Raw genomic sequence first — 13505 nt, forward strand, 5'->3', positions numbered from 1 at the left:
CACGTACACACACATTTGTAAAAGCAAAGACCTTTTATGGCACACTTCTGCAAATGATAAGATATAGGTCACACCTTAGATACTTTACTGTTGGATGACTATCATGGCGATTGAAGAGAGGATATAGAGTCTGTCAGGATATGTTTAGATATGATAAGTTTAGTTAAGCCTGTGGCGTAAGGGTTCAGGGAAGTGTTGAAATACACCACGCTGGAAAGAGCAATATTATGAGCAGACTTGATGGATCTCTATCAGAGCAGAACAAGATCCAGACACATGTCTGGTGATAAGGGATGCACGTGTAAGTACGGCACACACACACACACACACACACACACACACACACACTTTCTCTCTCAGTGTTCTGATATATCTTCCCAGTCAGTTCATGAAATCCACAGTTTCCTCAGGATCATTTTCGTTTTCTCTCATTACACCGCTGAGCTGAGCTATTAAATGACGGCCCCGGCTAATCTATTCCATCTCTTCAATTTGAGCTTGATTGAGACTCCCTTCCCCTCAGAGGCTTTCCTTTTTAGCCCCTTTAAATGTCTGCTGCGTCTGAGAACCGGATGCATTAGAATAATACGCTGGGCTCATTAACGGACAATATCTTTCACCGGGATGCCTGACGCACAAATCAAAACACAAACACACAGGCCAACCAGCCCGGGGGCCCTCCACACAACCTGCCTCCATTATTGACTAGTTAAGGATTCCAGCTGGGCTGGCTCACAACAAGCACTTTCCACAGTTGTAAAAAAGTTAAAGTTGACTGATATTTAGCAGATGCTTTCGTTCAAAGCAACAGGGACATGCAGTGACGGGTTCGGGGATCAAACCCGGGCCATCCGGGCGAAGCAGAGACGGTACTGCTGCTCCACCACGTCTGCTCACTTATCTTCCGAGTGAGTGCATGCTGTTGTTCGATGTCAGGCTGTGCTGTCTGGATGTCATGCAGACAGACTGCAGTGATTACATTCACGGATTCGGAAAAGACAAAATAGAAAACCGGAGTGCATTTTATAAAAGAGGATGAGGCGCAAAGTGGAGATTTAGTGTTAGAGGTTCAACAGCAGCCCGGGTGTGTGCCATAAGATGCGATGCTGGGGTTGTTTACGTGAGATACCCCCCTTGAGGAATCGAGGAATCACATACACACACAGTCATTAAATCTGATCAGGCATCTGCCTCAGGTGAAAAAGGCTTATATCTTCACTGTAACAGATGATTGCCAATGGATGTGTCCATCAGGATTAATAATCTGCTGCTAATACACAGAGATGGGCTGTGTGTCCTTGGAAATTAACACCATCTGTGTGTGTGTGTGTGTGTGTGTGTTTGTGTGTGAAAGACAAGTGTCTGCATGCAAGTAAACATTTTCCAGTGGTACAGGACACGCCAGGAGGTTCTTATGTAAACTCATTTCAGGACTAGTCTGGAAAATGTGTGTAAGAGTGTGTGTGTGTGTGTGTGTGTGTGTGTGTGTGTGTGTGTGTGTGTGTGTGTGAGCACGGGTGATTGAAACACTCACCAGGGGCCTTTTGTGTCCCCAGCATGTGTTTGCGCTGTAGTCGAAGCATTGGGATGGTGGTTTTGAGGAAGCTGATTTAATGTCAGGCAGCAAAGCCATCGTCTCGTAACGTTGCCACTCCTCACCACTTCCTAACAACATATGCTACATAACAAATACACAAAACAGTGTGGGGGATCAAAACCCCTTGGGTATCGAGATGGGAGAAACTGCAAATAAACCCTGCCAGGGTGTCGATGAAAAACAAAATCCCTCAGGTCACCCATTCCACAATCTGAGTATAAACCCAGTGGCTCCCTGTGATGGGCTAAGCTCAACTATCAATCACAGGTGTTGGACCTCTGCAGCCAAGCAGATATTTGTGATAGTGGTCCATGGGGGGTGATTGTCCATATAATCAAAGAAAAGAACATCAGTATGGATGCCACTAAATTACATTGCCAGCCATTTTCAAATGTGGGACCATTCTGTTTCTAAACTCCTTCTTCGCCACACTACGTTGCTTGCTTTTATTGTCTGTCACACAGCTGTAGAAAAGCCCTTTAATAATACATACTACGTACCATTCTTTGATTCATTCTTCCAGTGCAGGCATCAGCACACACCAGGGTTCATTTATCTGACAATCCAAAACATATGAAGAGGAACAATGTCTGAATTGTTATTGGAACATAAATATGATCATCTTCATTTTGTTTCCCACACAGAAGTAGAATGGTCACATGCTGTGATAAACACATGCGTTTCGTAACGGTCAAATGTAGTTTCATGTCGAAATAAATATTGGCATAATTTTTCATTTTAATGATTGTATAGTCCGCCCAATACAACAAACCCATTTAAACATGGTCATGGCTATGAAATCTTTTCTCCATAAACATATTGCTTGGGCGAATGAGGCTAGAGCGGCATGTTTTGTTGTGGAAATTCAGTGATGCTGTGGGAAGATTTTCATCTAGCATGATCCCATACCCCAGTGGTTCTCAAAGGGTGGGGCGGGCCCCACTAGTGGGGAATAGGGACATGTCAGGTGGGGCGTAATGAACAGGAGAACATTTGTTTTTTTGTGCTTATTTTTAATAATGCCTTTCTTTTTTGACAAGGAAGATCATAGATTCAAAACAAAATAGCCACACACAAACATAGGAGTCATAAAGAGACCGACTTATGAATTAAAATAGCATCTGATCCAGCGGATCGAGACGGGAAACGCAACGTGGGTTGTTGAAATTGACTGTGTCACAGGCGAGGTGAGGGTTATCGGCTTAATGGCCGGGTTGATGGGGAAAGGTGGGGCTTGAAAACTCCCCACCTCCAAAGTGGGGAATGACAGAAAAAGTTTGAGATCCACTGCCATACACTAAGAAAGAGAGAGAGAGGAAAATTCAGAAAGAGTGCAGCCCGGGATACGGTCACATGGTTGACACTAGCATGGCTAAATCAGATTTGGCACATGGGCGTTAGCTATTTCTGGCCAGGTGAATCCATTACAACGTGTATTCTTGGCTGGATTGTTTTACACAGTGGCAAGCTTATTAAGATGGAGTAATGACAAGGTCTGTCACTTATAACAGTGGAACCTCTGACTAGGCCGATGAAATTTTACACTGGAAAAGCAGACAAAGACAGCATCTGATCCCAATAAATTCAAATTCAGACCCTGCAGCTTTTCTGCCATTGCTCTCTCTCTTTCTTTCCCCCTCTTTGGAGTCTCCCCTCGTTAACCCAGGGGCACCAAGCGAGCCATCTGCTTCTTGTCCCTCTAAGCCGTTTATTTATTTATTTATATATATTTTCATCAGCGTTGTCTTTGCCCAATCGCAGACAACTCAGGGGGGATTGTACCTCTCTTGCTCATTTCGGTATACTTCCAAAATGTCACAAAACCCGTCATCGATCAAGGGCACCTGTCCAGAGGGTAATTGCTTTCACAGTCATCCCTCCATCCTTCCCTCTCTCCCTTCATCACTCCATCTCCTCTCTCTTTCCGCCATCCCTCCTTCTCCTCCCTGCTCCGTCTCCCCTGTGACTGGTGGTAATTTCGTATTGTATTGTCCACATGTTTGGCATAACAAAGCAGCGCGGCCTGTGCTCCATCTACCTGATGTGCTCTGATGTCTCTGCGTTAGAACCGATATTTCAAAGCACTCTCTCTCGCCATTGTTCTTCACAGAGGCTTCATTTACGCAAACACGTGCGTTGTGCTCCCTATCAAAGAGCCATGGATCCTCACGGCAAAGAGTTCAGACTGATTACCCCAGGTTCCCCTTCATACAGTATGCAGTCTCAGATTGAGCTCACCCAAATCAAATCTATTGAACTGAATCACTCTAACACAAGTCTCATTGAGTTAGCTGTATAAATGACCACTATAGATGGCCAAATAAACTGAACAAATTTGAAGGAATAGTCAGCACCCAATGTTAATGCACTTGAATATTAATGAGTCAAAGGTCAAATAGTAGAATCAAATGTATATGTGAGTATGTCTGTGTATTTATTTTCTGTACAGATATTTGGATATATCTCTTTTTCTCTTTGTGTGTGTGTGTGTGTTTCATGAGCACACAGTCCAGCATAGCAGATGCAAAATATGAAGGGTAATTGCAGTCCCACTATGATTCATTTAAAAACACAACAACAAGCTGCAAAGCAAGTAAACAAAAACAATAAGACCACTGTGAGATTAATTAGATCCGCAAGGTCACCTAAGACTGTCCACTGGGACACAGGCAGTTTGTAGGGCCTTCATCCAAACACCGCCACTTCAGACAGAGAGTAGAGGCAAAATGAATGAGGGAGAAGGAGGGAGAGAAAGAGAGAGAGAAATATAGAAAAGTCAAATGGGCATGATGTTTGAGAGAGGAAGAAATACTCTAAAAGAGTTTGTAAAGAGTGCTGAAGTGCTGTGTTGTGATCATGCCCATGCATACACTTTCTGTTTAGCTTTTCCTGTGCTTGACGGACATAATGTCATAGACAGTGTGGTAGACAAAGAGACAGAAATGTCAAACTCTTCACAATCTCTCATCAGCTGAGAGAAAGTGAGAGCGAGAGAGAGCTGAGAGAGAGAGAGAGCTGAGAGAGAGAGAGAGAGAGAGAGAGAGATGTCTACATAGGATGTACTGTAGGATAGGATGATAAATGCGGATGTCTACAGAGGATGCACGACCCTGCCTAATGTGCATAATGCCTAATGTGCATATGGCACACCATCCCACCATCAGCCTGAGGGATATGTATGACGGGATCCACCTACACAAGGACAGGATAGGAAAGTTTGCAAAATCCCTCAAAGACTGTGCACTGGCTCGCAACCCCAACACCACCATCCATGCTCCGCCATGACATCAACAACAACTCCCACCCATCCCTGTGGTTCAACGTGTTCCAGAGGACAGACCAGCAGCCCTCCACTCTCCCACCAGTACGAGGACAACAACACACCCACGTCCCACCAAGTTGAAGGCCAGCACCCCCCCTGCAAGAAAGCCCCCCCCGAAGGAAAGGCCTCAGACCTATGCAGCCGCAGCAGCCCAACCAGTAGGCCTAACCACTAACAAACCCACAGAGCTGGGGGATTATACTTCACCTGTTGTGCAGCAAACTTCTGGGTAACAAATAATAATGCACACCTCAAACCCCCCCCCCCTCCGCCAATAGACACCCCTCCCCTTCCCCTCCCACCATCCACAGCCCCTTCCTTCATGACATCACAAGGAATACCCCCCCCCCCCCCCCCGAACAGGTCACATACTACCCTTACCCCCCACCCCCCCAACCCAACGCACACACTGCTAATGGATCCCCCCTCCCCTCCCTTGTCACACCATCACCCCCCAATGCCATTATTCACCCCTGTTCCACCCCCTACCCCCATTGCAGCTGTGTATGAATGTTCAAACATTGTTTGAACTTGAATTTCTCAAACTTGTATCATTATCCACAGACTTTGATTTGATTAGCCTACTCTATTCAAATAACTTCTTTAATCTGTTCCATTGAATTTGTCCATTTTGTGAAAGTATGAATTCATTTTATGTTAGTTGTTGGAACATACAAGGACTCTACTCCTCAACGTTTGGTATTAAGAGTACTCAACCCGAGTTTTTGAAAAACATTGAAAATGTGGATATTCTTATCCTCACTGAAACATGGTGCCGCACAGATACACCTACACACTGTCCTAAGGGATACAATGAAATTGTAATCTCCTCGCTCAAACTCAATGGCATATGTCATGGCAGAAACTCTGGGGGAATATTGGTGTGGTACAAGGAAAACCTTACTAATCACCTTTCTATCATCCAAACAGGGAAATCACACTGTTGGCTAAAATTAAAAAAGAGCTCTGGTATATCAATTAATGATATATACCTTTGTGCCATATACATCCCACCAATAGAATCTCCCTATTATGAGGAGGACTACATAAGCAATCTCTACACAGACATCAGCCATTTCCAGGCCCAGGGAAATGTGCTGATATGTGGGGACCTAAATGCCAGGACTGGGTGTGAAATAGATCACATAGACCCTCATGGTAACAACCATGTGTTTGGTCAAAACAACCTTTATTTTACACCAAACTTACCCCAGAGAAACAGCCTTGACCGTACTGTCAATAAAATTGGTAAAGAGTTGGTGCATCTCTGTCGAGCCTTAGGGCTGTATATGCTTAATGGCAGGATCAGAGGGGACTCTTTAGGGAGGTTCACGTATTGTTCAGCTCTTGGAGCTAGTGTAGTTGACTATGCAATCACTGACATGGACCCCAACTCCTTCAGAGCATTCACTGTCAGGCGGCAAACTCCACTTTCGGATCATAACCAGACTAACATCTTTCTCAAAATCATACAGCAGCCCAAAACAGAGTCCAGCAAGCTATTCCGTCTCAATGGGACATATAGATGGACTCAGGACAGCCCAGATAACTTTTTAAAAGCTCTAAATTCTTCAGAACTAAAACAATGCATTAGATCCTACAACTCAAAATGTTTTGAGATTAGCAAAACTGGTGTTAATGAAGCCACAAAAGAACTAAACAAAATATTTCTGAAAGCAGCAAATGTAGCTGGCATGAAGAAGTCTAACAAAAATCGAGCAAAGAACAAAACTGAAGAAAAATGGTTTGACAAGGAATGTAAACAACTCAGGACTAGATTGAGGCATATTTCCAATCAAAAGCACCACCAGCCTGAAAATACAAATCTTAGAAAGAACTACCACGAAACTCTTAAACACTATAAAATGTTGCTGAGAAAGAAAAAACAGAATGACATCAACACAACTCTCAGCAAAATCGAAGCATCTATACAAAATAATCAATTTTGGGAGATGTGGAATGGTCTGAGCAAAACAAAACCACAGAACTTACCGATTCAAAATGGTGAAATCTGGAAAAAGCACTTTGAAAATTTGTATACAGACATCCAACCTCAAGATCTACATTCGAATTATGAAAAAACCATGAAAAATTACAATCCCTTGAAAAGACAATTAAAGACAACCAAAACCCCCTTGACTTCCCAATTACACAATTCGAACTTGGATCCAAAATTAAAAAACTCAAAACAAAAAAATCCTGCGGCCCTGATCACATCAGAGGAGAAATGCTTAAACACAGCACCCCTGAACTGCAAAGGGCTATACTCAAATTGTTCAATCTCACTTTAACTTCTGGCTGTTTTCCTGACATCTGGAGCCAAGGGTACATTACACCCATCTACAAAAGTGGAGATAAATTGGACCCCAATAATTTTAGAGGCATCTGTGTGAACAGTAGTCTGGGGAAGGTGTTTAGCAGCATTATCAACGAAAGAATAGTAGCCTTCCTTAAGGAGCACGATGTCCTCAGCAAAAGTCAAATTGGATTTCTTCCAAATTACCGCACTACGGACCACATTTACACCCTACACACCCTAATAACTAAACATGTAAACCAAACACAAAAAGGAAAAATATTTGCTTGTTTTGTTGATTTCAAAAAAGCATTTGATTCAATCTGGCATGAAGGACTATTTTATAAACTTTTACAAAGCGGTATAGGGGGTAAAGTTAACCAATTAGTTAAGGAAATGTACTCTGAAAACAGAAATGCTGTGAAAATTGGCGACAAAATTACAGAATACTTCACTCAAAAAAGAGGGGTGAGGCAGGGCTGTAGCCTCAGTCCAACACTGTTCAATATTTACATCAATGAGTTAGCGGTGCAGTTGGAACAGTCTACAGCTCCTGGCCTTACCCTAAAAGAAAAATAAATTAAATTCCTCCTCTATGCAGACGACCTGGTGCTGATATCTCCCACTGCACAGGGACTACAGCAGCACCTGGACCTGCTAGAGAAATACTGTCAGCACTGGGCCCTGACAGTAAATCTAAAAAAGACAAACATTATGATATTCCAAAAGAAGCCCAGATGTCAGGAACACAGATACCCTTTCAATCTAGGCAGCACCGCCCTAGATCACACGATGCAGTACACTTACCTCGGCTTGATCATAACTGCATCGGGGAGCTTTAGCATGGCAGTGAATGCTCTAAAAGAAAAAGCTCACAGAGCGCTATATGCAATAAAAAGAAACTTCTGGAACATAAACATACCAATTAAAGTTTGGTGCAAAATATTCGACTGTGTTATCCAGCCTATTGCGCTATATGGAAGTGAGGTATGGGGTCCACTCAGTGTGCACAGCTACACTAGATGGGACAAGCATCCTGTAGAATCCCTACATGCAGAATTCTGTCGATTAATTTTAAAAATCCAAAAGAAAACACCAACCAATGCATGTAGGGCTGAATTAGGCAGATTCCCATTGGCCATCAACATACAAAAGAGAGCACTTAAATTCTGGATGCATCTCCAAACAAGTCCCAGAGACACACTGCATTTCATCGCAGCAAAAACTCAGGATCTGAACCCCGACAAGAGTCCTCCGAGTCAGCTTGTGCTGAGACTAAGTAATCCCCCTCTAACAAATACTAATACACTCTCTCAGCCAAGCTCTGCTTTTAGACTAAATCTCAACCAGATTATCCAGAAATCTAAAGAAAAATATTTGGAACATTGGCATAATGAAACAAAAAAACAAAACAAACTAGAATGTTATCGGGCCATAAAATCTAAATATGAATTAGAAGAATATCTCTCTACTGTCAGAGATATAAAGCAGAGACAGATCTTGACCAAATACAGACTCAGTGACCACAGCCTAGCCATAGAAAAAGGCAGACTAAGAAAGTCATGGTTGCCAAGAGAGCAAAGAGTCTGTGGTCACTGTACGACAGGTGAGGTTGAGATGGAGGTGCACTTTCTTCTTCAATGTAAGAAATTTGAATTTATTAGAGATACCTACTTCGATAAATTTACCAACCTAATCCCGGAGTTCCGAAACCTGGGAGAACAGGAAGTACTGCCTGTCTTACTTGGACAGCAAGGACAGACAGCAGCTCTTGCTGCTAAATATGTCACTGAATGCCATAGAGCGAGGGACAGTGATTAGACACTATACACACTATACACATGAAATACCTACCAGCACAGACACACACACACACACGTTTATATGTATAAATGTCTTATCTATCGTATGTTCTGTATTGTATTGTTTGATGTCCTGCTTTGGCAATGCAAAGAAATATTTGTCATGCCAATAAAACTACCTTGAATTGAATTGAATTGAATTGAGAGAGAGAGAGAGAGAAAGGGGAGTGGGGCTATCTGTCACTTCCGTCCTTGTCCTCTCCTGACTCCACTCAAATTAATGAGGAACTCTTCAGTGTCTGGAGCCTCATCCTTGGAGTGTGTTTGGGTGTGTGAGAGGGGGAGACGGTGGGGAGGCCTCCCAGCTGTAATTCTCTGGGTGCCTTGCCATTCATCGCGGTGTATAATTCAACCCCTTTCAGGTCTGACCTCTCGCATAATGAAATGGCCGCTCTTATGCTGTAAGGATGTCCTAAGGTAATTATTAGGTCTATTCATGGTTGATTAAGAGGTTTGTGATAGTCTGTGACATGAAAATACATTATGGGTGGATATGGATTATATCTCCATCTGAACGACCCCTTCAAATAAATCACAGCGTAATGCATGTCAGTGTCAATGTGAATGAAGATGGATGTAGATGGATAACATAATTTCAGGAATTTCATTTCTTGATGATATTGTTGGGTTATTCGTTTGTACAAAGTGTGTATGTTGTGCACGCTGCTTTGTATGTGCGAAGACTAAACATGAATGTGCACGTATGTTTCACCTTGTCTTCACTTTTCAGTGCAGTCACGGTGCCCTTCAACTATTTGGCATGGATGGTATAAGGACAAATGGAGACAGTAACCCTGGAAACAAGATGATCTCATTATCTTTCAGCCAATCAGTGGCAGTGGGAATTCCTGAGAGAGAAAGAGACAGAGAGAAGGATAGGGGAGCATCGTCATAAGGCACTAACTATGCCCATTAGAAGTTGTGTGCAAGAGTTCATAGACAGCTCGAACAGCTGTTCAAACTCATAATACAACAACACTAGGGTAGAGGTTCTGTTGAGAATAATGAAAAATAATATAGTGCAGGAAATGAAATGAACTGGTATGGTAGACTATATGACAGAAAGAGAAAATGATGACCAGCTTTTAATGTAGCATTGTGCTTTTCAATTCAATGACTTGCAATTACAATTACAACAACTTTCCTCTTTTGTCTTTTACATTTCTGTTACTCTGATAAAGCACTAGACCATACACTTGCAGCCACACACACAGAATCATTGACCTAGCCTTTTTAATTGGTCTGGTCATCTCTCATTTGGACTGACAATGGGTCATGCAGAATGACAACTATGACCTCGTTGCTATGGGAGACAACAGATATCAAAGAGTCTCTCAATATTAATCCAGCATAAAAGATAAAGCAAAGCAGTTTCCAGTATAATTCACATTTTCTGTTATAATTTTCCCCTCTACCTGTCACCCAATAAAAGTCATCTTTCCAAAGGAATGGCTGGAACCAGTATCTGTCCTAAGATGTGTCAGATTGGCGTCCGTGAACATGTGCATACAGTACATACACCCCATGTAACCACACAGAAAAAACATTAGGCTTTCAAATTGACTGAAATCCTCAGAGAACTAAAGCAAATCCAGATTAGCCGTTCCTTCTTTTCCCTGGTGAAAAGCCAACCTGTTTACCTCCTAGTTGGAAATTATGAGGTAAATTAGTTGTAAGCGTATTTGTTAGAAAAAAATAATAATAAAATAAAATGCAGCACTGCATCTCCCACTTAAGTAAGCCAGTAACATGCCAAGTGCAGGGACAGTGTGTGGGACTTTGTGCATGCTCCTGTGGTCCATGACCTGGGTCTGTCTCACAATGGGTCCAACAGTGGGACTGGTGGCAAGTCAGCCTGGACTCAACATAGCTCAGAGACACAGACAGTAGCAAACGCTGCCTCACTAGCTGATGGAGATCTGTAGCATAGACTCCCCACAGGCCCAGACAGGTCTTTGACGCATGTGGCCTTCCTCTGGCTAATTGAAGCCCGTCAGATAACACTGATTAGAGGTCGCATTAGATTACTCTGTCAGCAATCCCCCCAAGGAGGCACTGCTGTTTCCAGCCCCGACGGACGGCCAGGGGAAACAAATAGCTCTAATCGTGATAAACTGGCTTTCAGCAGCTTTCATGATCAACTCCACAGCTATACATTTTTATGAAGTCTAGTTAAAGGGATGGACTAACAATATGCCACTTTCTTTTCCAAAGCAGTAACTGGCACCTTTTTATTTCTATCCCCCATAAGGCGACAAAAGAGTGACAAACAACAAAAGTATCCTTTTCAACTGCATAGACAAACAGGTGCATTCCTAAGGCATTTCTGGTGGCACAGAAAACAATTCCACCGAGATGAATGGGTAGGGAGATCATGGGACGCAAAACCTTCAGTAGAATGTATGATTAAATTGAATTATATTATTTACTTTTCTCGCAAACCGTTCAACACAGCAATTATCGGCTAACATCGTTTAAAAGGTGAGAAAAAGCTCTTTCATGTGATACTTGTGATGTCTGTGTGATGAATAGGCTACTTCGCGAGTAGTTCAACTGAAAAAGGGTGAATTTGGACGCACTTTCTTTCTTGCGCTGTCACTTTCTCCACTGCATAAAAGACTAAATTAATTTGCGCTGTGAATGCTAAGATTATTTTGACAGGCCACAGGCTAAATAAAAATCGCTATTAGTAGGACGCAAAGCAGAATATTGAAAGAAGGGGGCACCAAGGCCACCGTGGCCTGTTAACCTCTGATTTTCAAAGGGGCCTCACGGCCAATGCAAGGGGCTATAATGGTAACTTGAGAACAACAACAACAAAAAAAATCAAATGTCTGCATTGGTTTTGAACGTTTCAACTGGAAACCCTCTAGGAACAGATTGAAACAAACTATACACATAGATTAAAACACATGTATACATAGCAAAATAAAACCATTTTAATATCTTGGGTGTCCAGAAAAAAACTGACAACTGAATGTTTTTGTTCTTCATTCCATAAAGGGCTGCTGAAAGTCTATCACAGGTCATCCTCCACCTCTCCACATGTTTGTCCTATTGTCATCTCATAGCCTTATCCTTGACCAACTCTGCGACTGTCTACTCCTTTTGTCTGAGTCACTTTATCATCACAACCATCCTCTCAACCTCAACTCATTTCATGGATGTACTGTAGTGCTGGGCGGTATGGACAAAAATGTATATCACGGTATTTTTCAAAATTCTTACGGTTTCACGGTATATGACGGAATTTTTTTTTCCCCAAGCATAATCAGATGTTCACAGCATTTTCTACAGGTTGAGAGAGGAATTGCTGCAGTACACTGACTAAGGATGGTCTATTTTACTGTCATGATGTAGAATAACTCCACACTAGTGGTAATGCAGTTTTGCATGGCCCCAGAAAATGATGCTGTTTACAAAGAGCCACTCATGATTCTAATGAAGAATCTAATCAGAATGCAAAGACAATTGCAGTCAAAATACAGAACTTTTACTGTGCAAATTTCACAAACATCTTGTATAAAACCAATACAAAAAGTAGTGCAACTTGCAATAATTATACTTTTTTGAAAATTATACAATTTAAAATAAAACCTCTTTGCTAATATGCGTACTCTGTCAAATAGGCCTATCAGAAACATGCCTTATTGTTACTGTGTGGTTTACATGACGTTAGTTAACTTGTGGATGTGGATGTCTTGTTAGCCTGCCATGAGCTTCGGTTCGGTTCGCTAGGCAAAACATTGCGAGAAAAGTAAATAATATAATTCAATTTAATCATACATTCTACTGAAGGTTTTGCGTCCCATGATCTCCCTACCCATTCATCTCGGTGGAATACTTTACGAACCCTTCTTTTAACACATGACAAACCATATATCAGAATAAACAGGAGACCTTACCGAACACAAAGGTGTAAAGCAGTCCCCTGTACAGTTAGACGTTCCAGAGTAATCCAGTTTTGAATTTGCAGTAAAGTTCGACATACATGGATGTCTCCAAATTTTGGCTTTTACACTGTTCCACATGATTTCATAACGGGCCAAATACAAAATAAATGTTACAAATATCGCCTAGATATTGGTAAATCAGAGGACAGCTGACTAAGAGTTTGTGAAAGTAGCCTTAATGATCACAAAATGCTAAGCATGCATCTAGGCTATTTGAGTTTCTTAAAGCTGAGCTGTGCTTAAATTGTTCAATACATGATTTCATAACAGGCCAAATATAAAATAAATGTTATATATAGCCTATATATCTGTAAATATTAGATGATCAGATGATTTACAGTTCTATGTAATATGTCATGTTTCATGTTTTTGTAATGTTTCATACAGTGATGCAGGTCTACTGCAGTGAATAGGCTAAATACAACTTCGATCATTTGTATAGCCTACTACTGTATAGTTAACTTTGGCCTTGGGG

General features: G+C 41.9%; 1 long non-coding RNA gene across 1 annotated transcript in view; it reads right to left on the reverse strand.

The window, feature by feature from the left end:
* LOC121694425 overlaps positions 1–1662 on the reverse strand; it is a 16407-nt gene extending 14745 nt beyond the window's left edge. Inside the window, exon 1 of the long non-coding RNA XR_006025752.1 lies at positions 1535–1662. This is a non-coding gene — a long non-coding RNA (uncharacterized LOC121694425). The remainder of the gene's footprint in view (positions 1–1534) is intronic.
* Between the last annotated feature and the right edge of the window lie 11843 nt (positions 1663–13505).

Source organism: Alosa sapidissima, chromosome 20 (assembly GCF_018492685.1).
Source record: "Alosa sapidissima isolate fAloSap1 chromosome 20, fAloSap1.pri, whole genome shotgun sequence".
Classification (NCBI taxonomy): domain Eukaryota; kingdom Metazoa; phylum Chordata; class Actinopteri; order Clupeiformes; family Clupeidae; genus Alosa; species Alosa sapidissima.